The 20,115-nt window shown below is 38.9% G+C and overlaps 2 pseudogenes; one reads left to right on the top strand and one right to left on the bottom strand.

Annotated features, from left to right (window-relative positions):
- LOC133880996 (uncharacterized) overlaps positions 1-20,115 on the bottom strand; it is a 127,749-nt pseudogene that overhangs the window by 67,598 nt on the left and 40,036 nt on the right.
- LOC133880995 (uncharacterized) lies at positions 1,601-19,451 on the top strand (annotated as a pseudogene).

Below are 20,115 nucleotides of genomic sequence, written 5' to 3'. Positions count from 1 at the left end.
CTCTTCAAACAGTTTCATAAGACCTCTTTATCCAAGATAAATTTCACAAACACATGTCTACTATCTCATAATAAGGACAATCATTCCTTAGGCAACAATTATCTTTGCAAAATAATTAGATTGTCAGCAACATTCACTTACTTAAGATGATACTTTTCAAGGATTGTTGATAGTGTTAAAAAAATCTCATTTTTATGGTAAGATCATTTAAATAACGACTAGGTATGCTGGATATTTTTGTATAGATGGTTGTTTTTAGACCGTGTGAAGATCTACAATCTATACACTCTTCAAACTTTGTGCCTCAAACATATAAAGACCAACATCTAATTCCTTTATGAAAATTAATTATCCAACTCATTTTAGAAAATTTTAAAGATGTGCGACAAATGATTATATAAAGGCAACTCACTTAGTGCTATGATATGTATCCATATTCCATACATTATACCATTTCCACTTTACTAGAGTTTAATAGGGGTGTACAAGCAGTTGCAGTTAGTAATTGTAGGCAATAACCACCAACCGCATCTACCTTAGGCGGTTATTAAATTTTATTAACCGCAACCGCTCCACCTTAGGTGGTTAGCGGTTTTAAAACAATCGTCGGTTAGTGGCTATTGAAACTCCTAACTGCACCACATAACCATTTTTTAAAAATTGGCCTTTTGAACCTATTACAATTCCAAACGCACCCTTAATAGATTGCTATATAACTGTTATATAACTACAATAGCGTAACAATAAAAATTAATCTGACTTCTTTTTTTACAAGTGCTAATTCAATGACCGACCACGGGTATAAGCATTACTCATTTACGATTAACTAAATTCCCCTATTTTTTTTTTCTTTCTAAATTCTTAAAAAAAAAAAAAAAAAAGAAGAGGAAGGTTTATTTTTTATTTTTATTATTATTGTTATTGGCTTTTTGTAACGCACACGCGGTCAGCGGTCTGACTGTGAGCAACGCGTGAGGACACCTGTGTCTGTGATATGAAAGACTTTGGCCCCGTTTGAAAACCCCATTGCCCTCCTCTCCCCTTGAGTTTTTTTTTGAATGATTGAAAATTAAAATTGATGTGATATAAAGTTGATATAATTTATATGGAAAAGTGAAAAAAAAATTTGTATTATAGTGAATTTTTTATTTAAAAAGTAATAAGAAAGTGTTGATGTGATATAAAAAATGAAAAAAGTTAAGAATGTTTTGAAGTTGATGTTTTTTTGAGAGAAGTGTAGGGAAGGGGAGGGGAAATTGGTTTTCAAACAAGGGCCCCGTTTAGTAATTCCCTCCCCTCCCCTCCCATTTCCTTGTGAGAGAATGTTTTTTTTGAGTGAGAGTAAAAAGTGATTGATGTGATATAAAGTAGAAATAATTTATATAGAAAAGTAGAAAAAATTTGTATTGTAGTGGATTTTTTTTATTTAAATAATAATAAAAAATTGTTGATGTGATATAAAAAGTAAAAAAAGGTTAAAAATGTTTTGAGTTGATGTTTTTTGAGAAAGGTAAAAATAAGGGGAAGGGGAGGGAGTTCCCTTCTAAAAGACAGACCATTTATCTATTCTATAGCCTATAGCCCTTTAGGGACAGAGACCGCAGGAGCACACCCTACTAGCCTAAACAACCAGAACCCCTAAAATCACACTTGTGCCTGTGGGCCAAGAGAGATCTCAAAGCAATGGTGGGAGACGTTCACGTGCTTCAGACCGTCACCAATTCCAACTGCTCCAAGAAAGCCAAAGAGAAAAGAAGAAGAAGAAGCGTGGTGGGAGCAAGAGGAAGATGACCGCAGAGCAGACCCTGGCTTTCAAGTCTGTCAGTGAATGGGTGTTCTTGGATCAGCCTTCTTCATTGCCTTCTTCTTCCGCGTCCTTTGTTGTCGATGACTTTGGGGTCCAGAAGAGTCTTGGAAAAGGTGGGGAGAAGCTGGTGTTCGAATTGCATTCGCACTCCAAATTCAGTGATGGATTCTTGTCGCCTACGAAGCTGGTTGAGAGAGCTCATGGAAATGGGGTCAGTTTCAATTCTTTTAAATGGTTCATCTTATTTTATATTTTAAATGAACATATATATAAGAAATGGGTTTTCCCTTTTCCCACTTTTTGTTGTTTCTGAATGATCTGCTGGCAATCGGTTTTGCTTTTTAGGGAGTAATGGATTTGTTTCTGTAAAATATTCTCATTTAGGCTGCATTTTGTATTAGGTAAATAAGTATAGAAGATGGTTTTTTTGGAAACTCCCCTGCACTGTGTAGCTGCTGTCTGGGCAATATGATGCTCTAATAAATACAGCACATAGAGTTGCAAATCCATTCTTATCAGACTTGTTCATTCCTCAACCATCGTCAAAGATGTAAGAATATATGTCCATATATTCTGGGCAATTGTTCATACTTCTTTTGATTGATTTCCTTTCATAGTGAGAAAAATAGACACTGTATTTGTGGCTTCAAGTATTGGATGAAACTGTTATTCTTACTTATCATATATCTGGTTTTTAGTTGTATAAAAATGGCCAGTTATAGAATCCACAATAAGTTTTTCAATTGATGAAGGCTAGGCATGATGCGGTTTTACTGATTTTTCATCATTTTGGTGAATTTTAGCAGTGTTTGTGTCCTGATAGGTTTGGCAAGTGTTGGATTAAGAAGATAAGTGATTCATGCATAAATGCTTAGATTTAGAATTTGATATATAGCTATGGAATTCTTAACCAATTTCATAATATGTTGATTGGAATCATAAAATAATAATAATTAGGTGGCAGATGCAACACACATTGAAGGGGAGCCTAGTTGTATTGGGGAGATGCGAATAAGATGAAACAAACGATTGTGTTAAATGATGAAGAAGGAGACAGCAGTGTTGCTGGTTTTTAAAACTAAAATGTTGATGATGGTGAAAGATTGAGATGGTGTTTGATTTTGTACTTGTCATTTTTGTGTTTAATACCAAGGAGTAATGTATTGGCACAGTGGTCAAACATTGAATTAAATTTTGGGAAATTATTATTTATAATGTAAGTTACATATCAAATGCTTAAGATAAATTCCATTATTATAATTTGATGTTTCATTTTCTCTTTTTATTATTTAGGTTTTTGGTAGTGGTTTCTTAATGCAATTTCGTATAGGGACTGACACTGGGTAATTGCTTGACCATTTTTATTGGGACTTATATTGAGACATGAAATCATACCCGTGTTGTGTTACATGGGATGGGCCAAACTTTATTAAAGACAGTATGGGGAAAACAAGAAAACAGAGGATGAGATTGCCCATCAAAGGCAAAGACGAAGAAAGAGTCAAGGAAGGGCAACACCATACAAATGCCATGTTTAGGATATATCAATATGATAAAGTTTTTTATTTTTTAAGATGCTATAGATGAAACAAATAGGAGACTCTAGATGACCTAAATCCTGCAATAGTTTTTATTTTAGTATGTGAAGTTCTTCTACATCCCAAGCACGAGCTAAATCTTTTCGGTAGTATGAATCATATGTTGAGCATATCTTAACATGTGATTAGTCCTTATTATGCTTGATTATTCTTAGTGTTGGAAGTCGAGGCTTTGTTTGGAAATCCTTGGAGAATCTTCTTGCGTTGGTGTTGACTTTAAGAAGAAATGTGACCTATTTAGCTGGTTCCTTGCTGATTAATCTACCGTTGAACATATATTGTTCAACTAGTTAAAGGTTATTTGTAATTGGGTTTTTTTTTTTTGAATAATTCAGATCTTATTGAGAAAAAAGGGTTAAACCCATGTACACTGTACGTGACAGACTAATGGTTCTACAGGTTCTTAAAGGAACAAAATAGCCATAGGCATGTGGTGACAACTTTATGTGGTGCTCGAAAAAGATTTGGCATTCAAAATGCATTTTCAAAAAGTCTAATCCTGCCTCTAGAAAATTGAAATGTCAAAGTGTATATCTATCTTTATCTTTCATTTTGACCCTATGGTTGCTGACAAAACTTCGATTCTGCATATGTCAAGGTTGTTTGGTCTTTCAATATGCCCTCCGATGTCAAAAGTTTGTCTCTACCTTATCCTAAGAAAAAAACATTGTTATAATTTAGGAGAGGGTAAACGCTAGGACATGCTTGAATCTCATTGGAATTAGAAGAACTCTAAGATCTATGTAAAGTGTCTTATTTGGTTACATGAGAAAGCTGAAAGCTGGTAGAGGCTCTATTTACTTTAGCTTGTGTTATGTGCCTGGGTCTGTGATCGGGTAGTGGGTCTATGGATGGGCAAATCTGCAGGATTGGACTTCCTGAATTTACCTATGGTGAAGGGTGATGAACAGATATGAGGTATTCGAGGTACCTCTGCCTCCCAATTCAACTATGAAAGTTGTGATTTTGTGGTAAATATTTTTGATGCTTATTATGAATTAAGACCTCTATAAATAGATAAATAGAGTTACAAAGCAGAATAGAAAATATGGAATTACATCAAATCCCTTATTCCACGGAATTCTTTCTATAAAGAAATTCCCTTATTTAGCAATACCCTATTCTAGTGGGAATCAATATCCCTTATTATTAGGAAATACTGTCCTTAAAGGATGATTTCCTTCCTATCGAAAAGTCCTGCGGGGAGAGCAACGACTTTTCCATTCCTAGCCTTCTCAACCTCAGCCGCCACTTGTATCTTCTCCTTGAACCCTAGCTGGGTCTTCTTTTGCTTCCTGCCCACGTTTCCTACGTCTCACATAGTTCCGTAACAGCTTGATTTGGTTCTAGTTTCATGGCATTGTGGTTCATTTTAAATTCTTGACAATAATTAATAATTGGACCTTCACTCATGCTTCTTTTAATTTTTATCTAAAAATCCATCTTGGTTATTTTTCTCCCTTTTAGGGGGTCTATCCTATATATTCCATGTGTACATGGGTCGCACCTCTTTGTGATTTCTAATGAGATTGATTTCCTTATATATATATATATATATATATAATAAATAAAAAATCTATCTTGCCTCTTTTTTGTCTCCATTTTAGGTGATTGGGCTAATCGGTATATCATTTCTTTTAAACAGTGAGAATGAAAAAGAACCAAAAAATAAAAAATGAAAGAGAGAAAAGTTTTATTCCATATTTGGTTGGAAGGAAGAGGTAGAGAAAGGAGAGGGTGTGAGTAAAAGGGGCTTGAAAGAGGCCATGCCTTGTCTGATTGGTTGAAAACGAGGAGAGATAAAATAATCCATTTCCCTTTTAGGGCGACCATTTTGTTTTCATCCTAAGTTGGGAGATAATGGAGGGAAAGAAGAGTGGAAGGTTGTAATTCTGATGCTGTGGTGCCCACCATATTTTCTAGACAACCAAAAACCTCAAGGGATTTCCCTTCCCTTCCCTCCCCTCCCTTTTTGCCTCCCTTTCCATTCCCATCCCTCCCCCTGTGCAACTGTTCCAACCATAGTGTTGAAGTCATGTCTTCATTTAATATTACACTTTTTTTAATAACAAAAAAATGTTTCCAGCTTGATATTCATTCCTCGATTTAGACCCAATTCCTTGACATTCCCCAACACCACATTTCTCTTCTGAAAGAAACAAAATAAATAACAACATACAACACTGCCAGAGACCTGCAAGATAAGTGTCAACGATTTGGAGATGAAACGGCAACAGGATTGCTTTCTTGTTGGTATGGAAACTATATTAGATTTGAATCACTGCTTCTCTATGCACGTTGTTTGAGTTTGGAAACCTCATTTTAGCACCACTTTGATCACCATTTCCTGGTAATTTGTTTTGTTGGGTATTGGGGCTTGTCAGCAATTGTTAACATATATTTTCATATTTTTCAATCTGTTTATGAATAGTCCAACCATATGTTTTCAATAGTTAACGATTTTCTTGTTCGTTTTTCGCTTTCTAGTTAGGTGCTTTCTCTTGTATATTTTTAGTGTACTTAGGAGCGCCTTATGCTTTTAATAAGACCAATTTATTACTTATCAACAACAAAAAAAAAATTGTTAACATATATTTTCATTTTTTTCAATCTGTTTATGAATAGTCCAATCATGTGTTTCCTATAGTTAAGGTGTACTGGGATAGATGAGGGTTAGAAAATTGGGAGAAGAGAATAATAGGAATATAGTGGAAATACATCGAAAATGGGAAGCTCATACTTTTGGGGTTGTCCCATCATAAAATAAAATAATTATATACTTTGTTCAAATGGAAATTATCCTATTGGTTTATCTGTTTAGGTATCTAGAATTTTGATTGGTCGCAGATTTGAGGTTTTCTTTTTGGTAAGTTGTGTAGATATGCAGTGTGTGAAGTCAATTTTGTGGTAGGTGCCTTGGACAATATAAATACCAAAAATAAGAGATATTTGTTACTCATTATCAAGTGAAATCCATTTTTAGGTTTTGAAAACATCTAAAATATTAGAATCTGACAGTTATGCATGTAACTAGTTTCCGGTCGTCTTTCTTTTCCGGTCTCTTCAACATGACTGTCTGGTGTTAGTCCACACCATGGGCAGAATTTTTTGTGTTGAATCGAAGTCATTTGAATTTGTTTTAGATTCGGGGGGTAAATCTTTATGTCTCAAGATTATCGAACGGGGTCTAGGCTCTGTCTGCTCTGTTCGTTTGGGTCATGAAGGCATTTTCTGGCTCTTGTCGACGATAGAGGAGGTGGCAAGCTTAGTTAATAGCAAGGGCTTCTTTCGGAAAATCAGGACCGCACGCAGTGTCTTCCTCAGTCAAAGAAGCTTCAACATCCATGGGACTTACTTGGCTATCGAAGAGTTCAATGGAGGAGGGAGGCGGGGGTTTATTCTACTCCCTGAAGGCAAAGAGAAGTGGGGATGGTGTGGCTTCGGGAAGGTGCTTCGTTTCCTGTTGGCACCATATCTCACCGTGAAACAGCTTCCTCCGACGTTTCATGGAGATCTCTGCATTGGCAAGTCAGTCTCTCATTTTATTCCGGCGGTCAAAACCACATGCACTTCTGCCCTTGGTGCTACTTCGTGCTCAGTTACAGCGTCTATGGCAGTTGGAAAGCATTCCAAGTCTAAAACAGTAGTGACAGTGCAAACTCTCAGTTCCGGAACTCAGTTCCCTCCGGCAGCTCTTGCTACTGGTTCTGGTGCGATGCCAAGCTCGTATGCAGCATCTATGGAGGATGGCCAGAATAGGACAAAACCAGCACCAGATGTGAGGACAAATCAACGTACACAATTCGGTACGAGCAAGAAGAATGTGGCTTACCGTTCAAATTCTCATTCTCGCCCACGTCACACTTATGCTGGAACCAGCGTCGGCATAGAGACAAAAGAGGGAGACAATTCGGGAGGTAGCAAAAGGTTGGGGCAGCCTTTTTTCCTGCTTGGAAAATCCTCAAGTCCCTCAAGGACAGCTGTCGGCCTCTCCTGGGTAGCAATCTACGCATCATTGTTGATGGGCGGTGTGTGAGACACGTGAGCTGGAAAACACCACGTGTAACCCAAATCTGGAGAAAAAAGGCGCATGGGTTTGATAAGAGGGCTTCGGTGGTTTCTTTTGGATCAAACCATGGCAGAACTTTAGGCTCCCACTGATTTTAGAATTGGCTCTTCTTCTTTGGGCTAGCCTTCTGCTTTGGGTTTTATTCCTGCTTCTTCCCCTCTTCAGAGCTATCCTTCCATCTTGGATTAGGTCCCTCCTTCTAGTGACGCTGGCCCGCAAGTTCTCGAATCCTAGGCTCTCCTAAGTTCGGACTCCTCCTTATCGATATTTGGGTCGAGGACAACGAAGCCGGCTAATTTGTTTACAGCGTTTTTCCCGGAGTTGTCTCCGGTGAGTCATGGTCTGTGGGGGAAGGCCCCCCCCCCCCCCTGCGTGCTTGGAAGCGCTTCAACGTGCACTGTTGAGTCTGGTTGCTGGTCAGCGTGCGATGTCTTGCTCGGTAGTGGTTTCTCCGGCGTTCAATGGGTTGTTGGTGCACATTGTAGATATTTGGCACCTAGTGCTCATTAGCTTTGAGGTCTCTTGGGTCACACCTGGTAATGTGCCTCAACTGCTCCATTGTTGGAAATTCCTTGGGCATGGACATCCTAGAGAAGCTATTTGGAAAACTATTCCAGCCCTTTTAATGTGGGGTATTTGAGAGAAAAAAACCGTCGGATCTTTGAGGATAGTGAGTCCAGTGTGCTTCTTCTTAAATCCTCCTTCTTGAGATTTCTCCTGAATTGGGCCCTTGCTCATGTTCCTACCTTCTCTTCAGGGAATTTGGTAAATCTGATGTGTTTTCTAGATTGTAACAACACCTAATTTTTGGTGCTCATTGTATAGTAGCTAGTTCTTTGGTGTTCTTGTTTTCTTGTATACTTTTCGTGTACGAGGATTTTCCTCTTTTTTCAACAAAACTTATTATTATTCATCAAAAAATTATCCTATCATATTGTAACCAGGACCCACTAGGAAATTTTTGATGCTCTTTTCTATCAGGCTTTGTGTTGAAAAAAGAAATAATGAAAATTGGTCCATGCAGCTATAAAAGGAACAAATAAGTCCTCTATAACGAGGGGAGCACCTTTTTTGGTCATATCATGCTAGGGTTCTGGAGGATCATAGCAAGGAATTCTTTTGCTTGGTTTATAAGAGATTAGAGGTTGAGGATCCAATGTAATGAATGAATTTGTGGTGATCCAAATGGAAGCTTGCTGATGTCATTGAGGACGAAATTAGCTTTAGGAGGACTATGATGGCATTCCGAGCTGACTACTGAACTTTGTTTAATTCAAAAGGATGTGATAGCTCTAACTTTAGTTAATTTATCATTTAGCTGAGTATGATGCAAAAGGAAGTAAATCAATTCTTTTGGGGAATCCCTAACTTAAGGGAAGTCAATTATTCAGTTGGATCTTCATATATGCTGGCTAATTTACGGGCTCCGATATTGCCTAAGAAGGGACCTCTAGAATTAGTGAGCACATTTAGAATCAGATAACATTTCAAGGTGCTGTTGAAGGTATGACATAGCACATGACATGGAAGCAGGACATGCTCAAAAACTATAAGCTCTGGATAAGGGTGGTCCAGGAAACATAATTCTTTGAGAAAGTGCATTGGCCAGATTTTAGAATACTGTTGTCCTTGTAGCTCTTACTACCCTCTCTCTCATAATGTTATCAAAAGTGAGTGAGTATATGTTTGTGTAAACTAAACTTTGAAAAAGCTCAATTGTAGTCATGAATATAACTAGTTCAGGTTTTCATAGTTAATGTGCACTTGAGGACAATATGATAAGAGTGGTCACTATTGGAAAAGATGGAGAAGAGTCACTTTTTTTTTCCATAAGTAATCGACAAATATCATTAAAAGCGTAAGCCCTTAAATATACAGGAAGTATATAAAAGGGAACACCTAACTAGAAGTAGCAAAAAAAACAAGAAAATTATTATAACTAATCGTCAAAGGAGACACATAAGTAGCTGTCCACATATACAAAGTTTTGAAGAATAAGGATTTAATCTCGTCCAAAGTCCTCTCCCAGCCCTCAAAACTTTCGTCATTCCTTTCCATTCTTAAACACCATAAAAGACACGTAGGTACCATCTTCCACACAGCAACACTCCGCAAACTGCCAGAGGTCCCCCAACAAATATACAGATCGACTACACGTCTAGACATAACCCAAGACAATCCAAAACGACTGGAAAAAAAAAAAAAAAAAAAAAGCAATCCAAATGGCATAAGCCATGTCACAATGAAGAAGAAGATGGTCCACGAACTTCTCATTCCTCTTACACATGCAACATTTGTCTACATAATGACGTGCTACTTCTTGAGGTTATCCATGGTAAGCATTTTACCTAAAGCTCCTGACCACGTGGAAAAACCACCCTCAAAGGAGTCTTAGTTCGCCACACACTCTTCCATGGGAAATAACAACCTTCACTACATCCCAGGGAGCAATAGAAGGGTTTAACCTTCTCCTCAGTCTGGGCTACGATCGAATGAAGCTGGAGAGGCCACCGGTCTAGGAGAGAGGGGCTATGATGCAGGATTAGGAATCAGCAGGGCTTTGTCGGCAGAGGGTGGAGGCCTGACACTGGCTCCTCAGGTAAATAGCCAGCAGTTGAATGATGGGCTGAGTTTTCCTGGGTTTGGTGAGGATCCAGTAACTCAGAGGCAGGAAGATGGGAGTCTTGAGTTGGTAATATTCCCCACAACAGAAGGCTTATTTGGATTAGAACCAGAACCTTTTTCAGGGGGACCATCAGTGGGGAATTGCCTCTGGGAAGGATCAGTGGACAATATGGAGGCTGGGCCTTCTCTTAAAAGCATGGTGGCTGAGGGGGGGACTCATTTTTTTGCTAGAGAACAATCCTGAAGGCTTCTTATTGCAAGATAAGGTTAGGGATGGGGATAGGATGTTGGAGAGATATTACCCGGTATTTATTACTCCTTTGGCTGTGGAAAGCGGAGACGGGCAGAGGGTGTCGCCTAGATGGGTGGTGGAAAGAATTAAGAGGTGCTATCCAATTATTGGGCTTTCTTGTGGTCATTTTGAGGACAGATTGTTGACTTTGTTTGAGGAGATTGAAGCGGCTAGAGACCTCTCTTTGGCAGACCTTAATCCTAAGCTTTTGCCTGCTCGAGGGGGGAAAGGGAAGAGGGAATTAAATAGGCTGACCTGGTCTATTAATTATGAGAAGAAAGGGAGTCAGTCGGACAGAGGCAGATATAAGGGTAGGGGGCCTTCTCGCTTTTATGATGTCTAAAATTCTGATGTGGAATGTTAGAGGGATTAATGCGAGCGAGAAAAGAATGGAGATTAGAGGGCTTCTAAGGGTTTGGAAGCCGAATATTGTATGCCTGGTGGAGACAAAGATGGCAGTTATCTCTAGGGAGGTGGTGAGAAGTTTATGGGGTTGCACTCATGTTGATTGGTGTTACTTGGGAGCCATTGGAGCGTCGGGCGGAATTTTGTTAATGTGGGATAGAAGGGTGGTAGAGAAAGTGGAAGAGTGTATTGGTAGTTACACTGTTGCTTGTTCTTTGCGTAACACTGGAGATAATGTTGTTTGGGCTTTTGGGGGTGTATATGGTTCAAACGATGACAGGGAGAGAAGGGATCTGTGGGCTGAGTTAGCAGGATTGATGAGTTGGTGGGAGATGCCTTGGTGTATTGGGGGAGACTTTAATGTGGTACGTTTTCCTAGTGAGAGATCTAGTGGTGCTGGCTCTTCTGCAGCTATGGAAGAGTTTTCTGACTTCATTTTCATGCATAATTTGGTGGACCTTCCCCTTGAAGATGGCCACTTTACTTGGTCTAATGGTCAGGAAGATCAAATTTGGTCAAGGATAGATAGGTTCTTAATTTCTCCGGAGTGGGAGGATTGTTTTCCTGAAGTATCTCGGAGGAGGTTGACAAGACTTTTCTCCGATCATTTTCCTTTAATGTTGGATTGTGAGAAGAATAGAGGAGGAAACAGGTCTTTTAAGTTTGAAAACATGTGGCTGAAACATGAGGGTTTTGTTGAGCTGGTGAAAAAGTGGTGGATGTCTTATGACTTTTCTGGTCTGCCAAGCTTCGTTTTGGCCAAAAAACTGAAGGCCTTGAAGGCTGATTTGAAGAAATGGAATGAAGAAGTGTTTGGTGATTTAGGAAAAAAGAAGAAAGAATTATTGGAGGGTATTCGAGAGCTAGAGTTAATCAAAGAAAACCGTTGCCTAGAGGAGGAGGAAGAAGTTCGAAGGGCAGATATGGTGAGAGAGATGGAGAAGACCCTCCTTTTTGAGGAAACAAGCTGGAGGCAAAAGTCTAGAGCTTTGTGGTTAAAGGAGGGGGATAAGAACACAAAATTCTTTCATAGGGTTGCCAACTCACACCGTAAATTCAACCAAGTGGACTCTTTGATGATTAACAGTATAATTTCCAAAAATCATGCGGAGATTAAGGAGCACTTAGTCCATTTCTATAGTAATTTGTACTTGGAGAATTACCGATGGCGGCCAAGGGTGGAGGGCCTATCTTTTTCATCCATTGATGCGGAGGAGAGCAGTGGGTTAGAAAGAGCCTTTGAGGAGAAGGAGGTGTGGGATGTAATCAGGGATTTGAATGGAGACAAGGCGCCGGGTCCTGACGGATTCACTGCGGCTTTCTTCCAGAAGTGCTGGGTTTTTTTAAAAACTGATATTATGGATGTTTTTGCAGAGTTTCACGAGAGAGGCAAGTTTGAAAAGAGTTTGAATGCTACCTTTGTCTCTTTGATTCCTAAGAAGAATGGAGCCATGGATGTCAGAGATTTTCGCCCTATTAGTTTGGTAAGGGGGATTTACAAGATTATATCAAAGGTTCTTGCCAACAAATTTAAATCCGTTGTGGGCAAGATTATCTCCAACACTCAGAATGCGTTTATTGGAGGTCGACAAATATTAGATTCTGTGCTCATTGCAAGTGAATGTGTGGATAGTCAAATTCGATCGGGGGAACCCGGACTCCTGTGTAAGTTAGATCTGGAGAAGGCGTATGATCATGTGAACTGGGATTTCTTGCTCTATTTGCTACAAAGATGTGGTTTGGGGGAAAAATGGAGGAATTGGATACGTTTCTGTATTTCCACGGTGAGATTCTCTATTCTTGTAAATGGAACCCCTTCGGGTTTCTTTAGTAGCTCTCGTGGTTTGCGACAAGGAGACTCTCTTTCTCCATTGTTGTTTGTGGTGGTTATGGAGGCTTTGAGTAGAATGTTGAATGCCGCTTTGGTTCAGGGTAACTTGACAGGGTTTTCAGTGGGTTCCAGAGATACAGAGGCCTTTGTAGTGAATCATTTGATGTTCGCTGATGATACATTGATTTTTTGTGGTGCGCAAGAAGAACAGATTCGTCACCTGAGATGTATCTTATTATGCTTTGAGGCGGCTTCTGGATTGAAAATTAATTTGGAAAAATCAGAAATTGTTCCAATTGGTAGAGTAGAGGAGGTCGAAAGGTTGGCCAATCTTCTTGGTTGTAGGGTTGCCTCTTTGCCTATGACTTACTTGGGTTTGCCGTTGGGTTCTTCTTATAAGTCCAAATCTATTTGGAATGGTGTTATTGAAAAAATGGAAAGGAGGTTGGCGGGGTGGAAGAGGATGTACTTGTTGAAGGGTGCCCGATTGACTCTTATTAACAGTACGCTCTCCAACAGCCCACTTATTACTTATCTTTGTTTCCTATTCCAGTGAGTGTAGCTAATCGCCTTGATAAAATTCAAAAGGATTTTCTTTGGGGAGGCATTGGTGAGGAGAAGAAATTCCATCTAGTGAATTGGAACAAGATTTGTACACCTTTGTATGCAGGTGGGTTGGGAGTACACAACCTCATCCAGTTCAATAGAGCGCTCTTGGGTAAATGGTTATGGAGATATGGTAGGGAGAGGGAGGCTCTATGGCGTTTGGTGATTGATACCAAATTTCAGAGTCTAAAGGGCGGGTGGTGCTCGAGAGAGGTTTCGGGTTCTTTTGGAGTGGGAGTATGAAAACATATAAGGAGAGGGTGGGAGAAATTCCGCAGTTTTGTTCGTTTTGAAGTGGGGAGTGGATCTAATATTAGTTTTTGGCAAGATTGGTGGTGTGGGGAAAGTTCCTTGAAGCAATGTTTTCCAGCTCTTTTTTGTTTAGCAAGGAACAAAGATGCGTTGGTGGCGGATAACTTGGTGGTCCATAATGGTGTAACTCAGTGGAATGTTCTTTTCGCACGACAAATCCAGGATTGGGAAATGGATATGGTCCTTTCTTTCTTCGACCGATTATATTCCACTTCGATTTGTCATGGAGAGGGTGACAAATTAGTATGGAATCCCTCTAAAAAATGTTTATTTGAGGTGAGATCATTCTACGAAGAACTCTCTAGGAAAGATGGTCCATTTCTTTCATTCTTTCCTTGGAAGAATATTTGGCGAGTTAAGGCTCCAACAAGGGTGGCTTTCTTCGTATGGTCAGCAGCTTTGGGCAAAATCTTGACGCATGATAATTTGCGTAAGAGGAATGTAATAGTAATGGAGTGGTGTTGTCTATGTAAGAAGAGTGGGGAGTTTATTGATCACTTGTTGCTTCATTGTGAGGTCGCCCGGGCTCTTTGGAGCTACGTTCTTATTCTATTTGGGGTGGAGTGGATTATGCCTAGAACGGTGTTGGAGCTACTGAATAGTTGGGGGGCGGCGATTGGGAATGGTCAACTCAAAGAGGCTTGGCGGTTAGCTCCTCTATGCTTGCTGTGGTGTATTTGGAGGGAGCGGAATGCCCGTCTGTTTGAAGATGTAGAGACGACTATGGTGGAGCTACGGAAGGGGTGGCTTACTACTTTATATTCTTGGATAGCGCCACATCATAGTTTGAGTGTCTTTACTTTTGTAGAGTTTCTAAATGTATTTCCTGTCCGACCCTTTTAGGGGCTCTCTTGTATACTTCCCGTGTATAAGGGTTGCGCCCCTTTGCGCTTTTTAATATAATTGCCATTACTTATCAAAAAAAAAAAAACTTATTTTCACTTCCTCGTCTCACTCTAGTTTAGTACAATACCTGAAAAAAAAAAAAAAAAAAAAAAAAAAAAAAAAAAAAAAAAAAAAAAAGGCAAAGACATCCAACTCTCCATCATGAGTCACTCTAACAAAGCTCACATTCCACTGGTTAGAGTCACCATAAAACTCCAAGTGAGGCGCAACAAAGGCATCATTTGCACGAGCAATGCCAAATAAAACTGGAAAAGCCTCCATTAGAGCCACATCCCTACACCACTGATCATGCGAAAATATAATCTTTGAGCCATATCTCACCTTAAATTTAGAGAAGAGTCAATTAAGATGGTTTGAATATGTGCATTTGGAGCAATTAATGCGTCACTAAGAAAGAGTTGTTTAAGTTCAAGGAGTGAAAATAAGTAGAGGGAGGTCTAAAGCTGTAGGGGTTAGATGCCACCGTGCCTTGTTGCTCTGGGTTTGTCCCTCCTCCTCTCACAGGGGCGGCCGAGATGGGTGATAGAATTCGCTCTTCTCTCCCTGTGTTGCAGCCTTTTAAGCCTTTCCAGCGTTATTATCGAAAAGCCAGGGATTTCAGGGAAGGTCAAGTGAAGTGGAACGATAGGCTTCTTGCTGATTCCATGGAAGCTTCGAAGAAGACTGGCGGCTTTTGTAATAAGGCTTCGGTTGTAGAGCCTTATTCTAAGGAAGATTCTGCAGCTCCCCCTTTGAAGTCTTCTGAAGATACGACGAGCAATGAGAAGAAGGTAGTGAGTAATGGGAAGAAAGGCTTCCTTCGGAAAGGATTTCTCAACCAGAGGTCGTCTATGTTGGCCCCTTCTACCAAGTCCTCCTTGCCTTCTGAGTTGGCCCTGTCTTCGACTCCGGAGGTCAATGAAGTTGGTGTTGTGAGGGACAGCGGCATTACCAAGTATCAACAGTGGCCGGTTGGGTTCGATCTTTCTGAGGAGGCCCTGGTATGGGAGCAGGATGAAGAGTCTTGGGATGGGGTGCCAATGGTATGGGAGATGGATGATGGTCTTGATGTGGAGTCGTTGGCAATTCACGATGCTATTTCAGAGGATTTTTTTCGAGATCGTTTGGTAGCTCGCAAAAAGACTAAAGGCAAGAGGGAGCTTTCGAATTTGAAAAGCTCCGTTAACTATGGAGATGTGAGCGCTCCCTCAAGTCGCCGAAAGAATAGGATCCCTTGACGTAGGATTGTGTTCTCCTTGGTGGGTTTTGTGGTCTTGGGCTGTTCGGTTTGTAGGGTTTGTTTGATGGGTTTGTTTGGGATCCTTTAGGTTCTTTTGGGCTCTGCTTTTGGCTAGCTTTTGGTTGCTTTTATGTATACTTCCGGTGTACTCAGGGGCGCCTTACGCTTTTAAATAAAACTTTTATTACTTATAAAAAAAAAGGATATAATAAATAGAGAGGTAACAAAGACTATTTTAGATAAGATATAAGGATGAAAAAGGAGAGATGTGGCTGGTTCTGATTAGTTGAAAAACGATCCATAAAGCTGATCTAATTTAATTGGGATTACAGCTAAGTTGAGTTGTATAGCTAGTTCAGGTTTACATGGTTTATGAGGCACACCATCTTAGTATATTGGATTAAGGATCAAACCTATGAACCAAAAAGTGATGGTACACAATCATGTTGGTTAGAGGTCATCATAGATTTGTGCTTCTTTTACGTATAGTTGGAGAGCCAATACATTCAAACTCAATGCAAGCTTTGCATCACCTATTAATAAAATTATTATTCATTAAAAAAAAAAAATCAAACTCAACGCAGTAGCAAATTGCCAAGTCATAGAAAATTTAAGAATATTATGAGATCTGGATACTTATGGACCTTCACACCATTGATGAGTTATTTTTTCTGCAAGCTGTGGAAAATAAACTTTTTTCACCTGAACCATATGCAGAAAGGAGATTAAAGCAAGCCAAGCTTGTAGTGCATTTGAACCTGGCTTGCTTTTGCTTGACCAAGCCTCAGCTCAACAAATATCGAAAATTAATTTGAAAAAAATCTGTTTGAACTTGGCTTGGTGAGGGTGCAAGTGGTGTTGGCATGCAGTTGTTACTTCAATGGTCTATCAGCAATCCTTAGTTATTGTTCCAACCAGATGATTGAAGGCAATAAGGAATTTTTTTTTTTAGGGGAGGGGGGCAGTATTTAACCATGCTTATTGTGGTGGTTGTTGTCATTTGGATAAACTGAAGAAACTAGAGCTAGGTCTTTTATCTTTTCATTGTGATGTACTTGCTTACACAGTTGAAATGAGTATTTTCAATTCTTTTGAATGGAGTTCGATTTCTTAGCTACTAACAGTTTTGGAACAAAGAAAAAATAATGGAACTTTAGTTCCATATCATTCTAAAAATTATTAAGAAACTTGAATCGAATTGGGCTATGATTAATGATGAACATTTGGTCGAAAGATATGTATTAATTTCCACAATGCTATCTGTTAATAGTGTGGGACCCTTGTGGAATTGAAGTCCAAACTAGTTTCAAAACTTTGTACGTTATTCTTGATCTTAAAAGTTCATTTGCCATGCTATTCTCATATTTTGATTCTTGAATACAGCATAAGATGTATTGCAATTTAATTAGTAAATGTTCTCATAACAGGTGAAAGTTCTTGCTCTGACAGATCATGACACAATGTCAGGCATCCCCGAGGCTCTAGAAGCCGCTCGAAGATTTGGCATCAAGATAATTCCAGGTGTTGAAATCAGTACAATATTCTCCCCAAGGTAATTTTTCTAAGGTTCCTGCATTCAGAGGTGTATGCATGCATACATACACATACATACATACATCCATACATAAATATATACATTTGTGTGTGTGTACACTTGTTCTTAGTAGTTGATTGGAGAAAGCTGTGTAATTTTGATTTTCTCTTGCATTAGGGAGCTGTTTTGTAAAACCATTTTTGTGATTCAAAATTGCAAGAGTTGCCAGAAGAGTCTTAGTTGTGAGGATTTATCCTCTTCCATTCCTGTTTGTGTGTGTACTTGTTCTTAGTAGTTGCTTGGAGAAAGCTGTGTAATTTTGATTTTCTCTTGCATTAGAGAGCTGTTTTGTAAAACCATGATTGTGATTCAAAATTGCAAGAGTTGCGAGAAGAGTCGTAGTTGTGAGGATTTAGCAGGCATGGGAGTTGCTCCTTGGAGACTGCATGTGGCCCGTGCAATGGTTGAAGCAGGTTTTGTGGAAAATCTGAAACAAGCTTTTGCACGGTATCTTTTTGATGGTGGACCGGCTTATTCTACGTAATATTCTGAGCTTATTGTTAAACCTTTCCTTGTTGCTCTTGATGCATATTGTTAAGTTAGAATCGATGATATATATGGTTTCAGGGGAAGTGAGCCTCTTGCAGAGGCAGCTATACAATTGATATCTAATACGGGGGTGTGTCTGTGCTAGCTCATCCATGGGCACTGAAAAATCCTGTTGCCATTATCAGGAGGCTGAAAGAGGCTGGCCTTCATGGGATGGAGGTTTACAGAAGTGATGGAAAACTAGCAGGTGTATATATATATTTTTTTTATTGTTGTTTTTGTTTTTGTTGATTTATTTTTTTTTTGACTGTCCAATCAATTGCCATAGAATGTAAAAGATTTACTTCTCCATCTTCAGACAAATAGATGTCAAAGATGCTGCATATCTTTTTTTCTTTTTTTTTTTTTTTTTTTTTTTGATATGTAAAGAAGCTGCATATCTTAGGAATATATCAAAATCCTCACAAAAAAAATTTCAGGAATAAATCAGGAGATGAAGTTCATTTGTACTTAAAATTCATCCGTTGTAATGTTTCAACTTATATTTGTTAGATTTTTTATATATATATATTTTAGTGCATAGATGAGATATTGGTTTTGTTTCTACTTATCGGTGGATGTAAAAGGTTAAAAGAAAATTGGTTCCCAGCCATTATTGCTTTTTTATGGATTGTGTGATGTAACCATTCGATGTGTGATGCTTAGGTTTGTCTTTCTCATTTATGTTTTTCCTTTGAAATTCCCAACAATTTTCCAGCAAACCAAAAAAATTTGGACCTATTCTTTCTCGAAAACTCGGACCTTCAAACCCTAGACCTTCAAATTCTTATAAGATTCACAAACAGAAAAATACTGTACAGGGTATTGTTTATAACACTGTTTAAGGAGTAGCTCTGTTCACACAGGGCTGTGTGGGTCATTTACTTTTTGATATGCATGACAATGTCCTTGTTGACCATATTAATATGATTATATGCTGTAGTTGAACATTTGCAATCCTGATTTTGTGTTGGGAATTTATGTCCTTCAAACTTATTGAACCTCATCTTTTGCTTATATTCTACATTTGTTACTGACATTAGTTTACTTGGGTTGGTCAATAGCATACAGTGACCTAGCCGATGGTTATGGTCTTTTGAAGCTGGGAGGATCAAATTATCATGGAAGAGGTGGGCATGGTGAGTCTGAACTGGGAAGTGTGAGCCTATGCCAATGGTTATGGTCTTTCGAAGCTGGGAGAATCAGATTATCATGGAAGAGGTGGGCATGGTGAGTCTGAACTGGGAAGTGTGAACCTTCCGGTATTGGCTGCTCATGACTTCCTTAAGGTTGCTCGGCCAATCTGGTGTTGTGCCATCCGAGACAATTTAGATAGGTATGCCGAGGAGCCTTCTGATTCGAATCTAGCAAAGACTACAAGATTCAAGAGGACCCCAATTTTTAAAGGGGGCTACCCCTTGAGTTGTGGCAAGGACTTAATTGATCGTTGCTTGCCTTTGTGGTTAACCAATGAAGAGAGGCAAAATGCAGAGTTTGAAGCCATCAGGTTGAAGCTTACCAATATCTCTATTAATCAGGAAGGACTTCAGGTTCTTATTGAGAGTAAATAGTTGTGAGATGTTTCTCTGTATTAATTTTCTTCATAGCCCATGATATTCATCTTGTTTCTCAAATTCATTTTCACCACCTCATTTTTGCCGTTTCTGCTGTCAACTAATTCTTTTTCTCTGAGATAGATATGTCTAGAAAATGAGATGTTACATTGAAGGATCTAACAAGATGCAGAAAACAGATTATTGTCTTGTTTGCTACTTTTTTGTCGATATAACACATTGGATTTTAGTTTTTTTTTTTTAAAAAAAAAAAAAAATCTTTTAATTCGAGTGGAATAGTTGTATTTTAACATGAATTTATATTAATTATTTGATGGAAAATGTTGAGGTCTCGAATTTAGAATGGACTTAAGCTTGGGTCTAAAATCTATCAAAGTTGAAAATTGCGGTCTTAAAATGAGAAAATGATAAAAAGGTGAGGGGATACAGACCTAATTTCCTTAAAAGATTTGATAAAACTAGTATTTCGAATTTCATGTCCTATCAGTCCATGGAATGAATGAAAATGTAAACAAACCAACCCCTCTATCCCTTTTGGTCTACACTTTTTGACTTTCCACAGAATATTTTGGAACTTTTTTCAAACCAAATGCATAATTAGCTGCAGCTAACATCAAATTTACAATGAGATTTCAAAAAAAAGATCTACATGTAAACCTCTTTAACATCCGGTGAATGGTCTTCTTCCCTATACCTATTAGCCTAAGGAATACTGCATATATTCACTACAGGAGAAGAATATCTCATGG

The sequence above is a fragment of the Alnus glutinosa genome, chromosome 11 (assembly GCF_958979055.1).
Source record: "Alnus glutinosa chromosome 11, dhAlnGlut1.1, whole genome shotgun sequence".
NCBI classification, from domain to species: domain Eukaryota; kingdom Viridiplantae; phylum Streptophyta; class Magnoliopsida; order Fagales; family Betulaceae; genus Alnus; species Alnus glutinosa.
The sequence above is the reverse complement of the archived record's forward strand: the minus strand, read 5'-3'. Positions and strand labels throughout refer to the sequence as shown.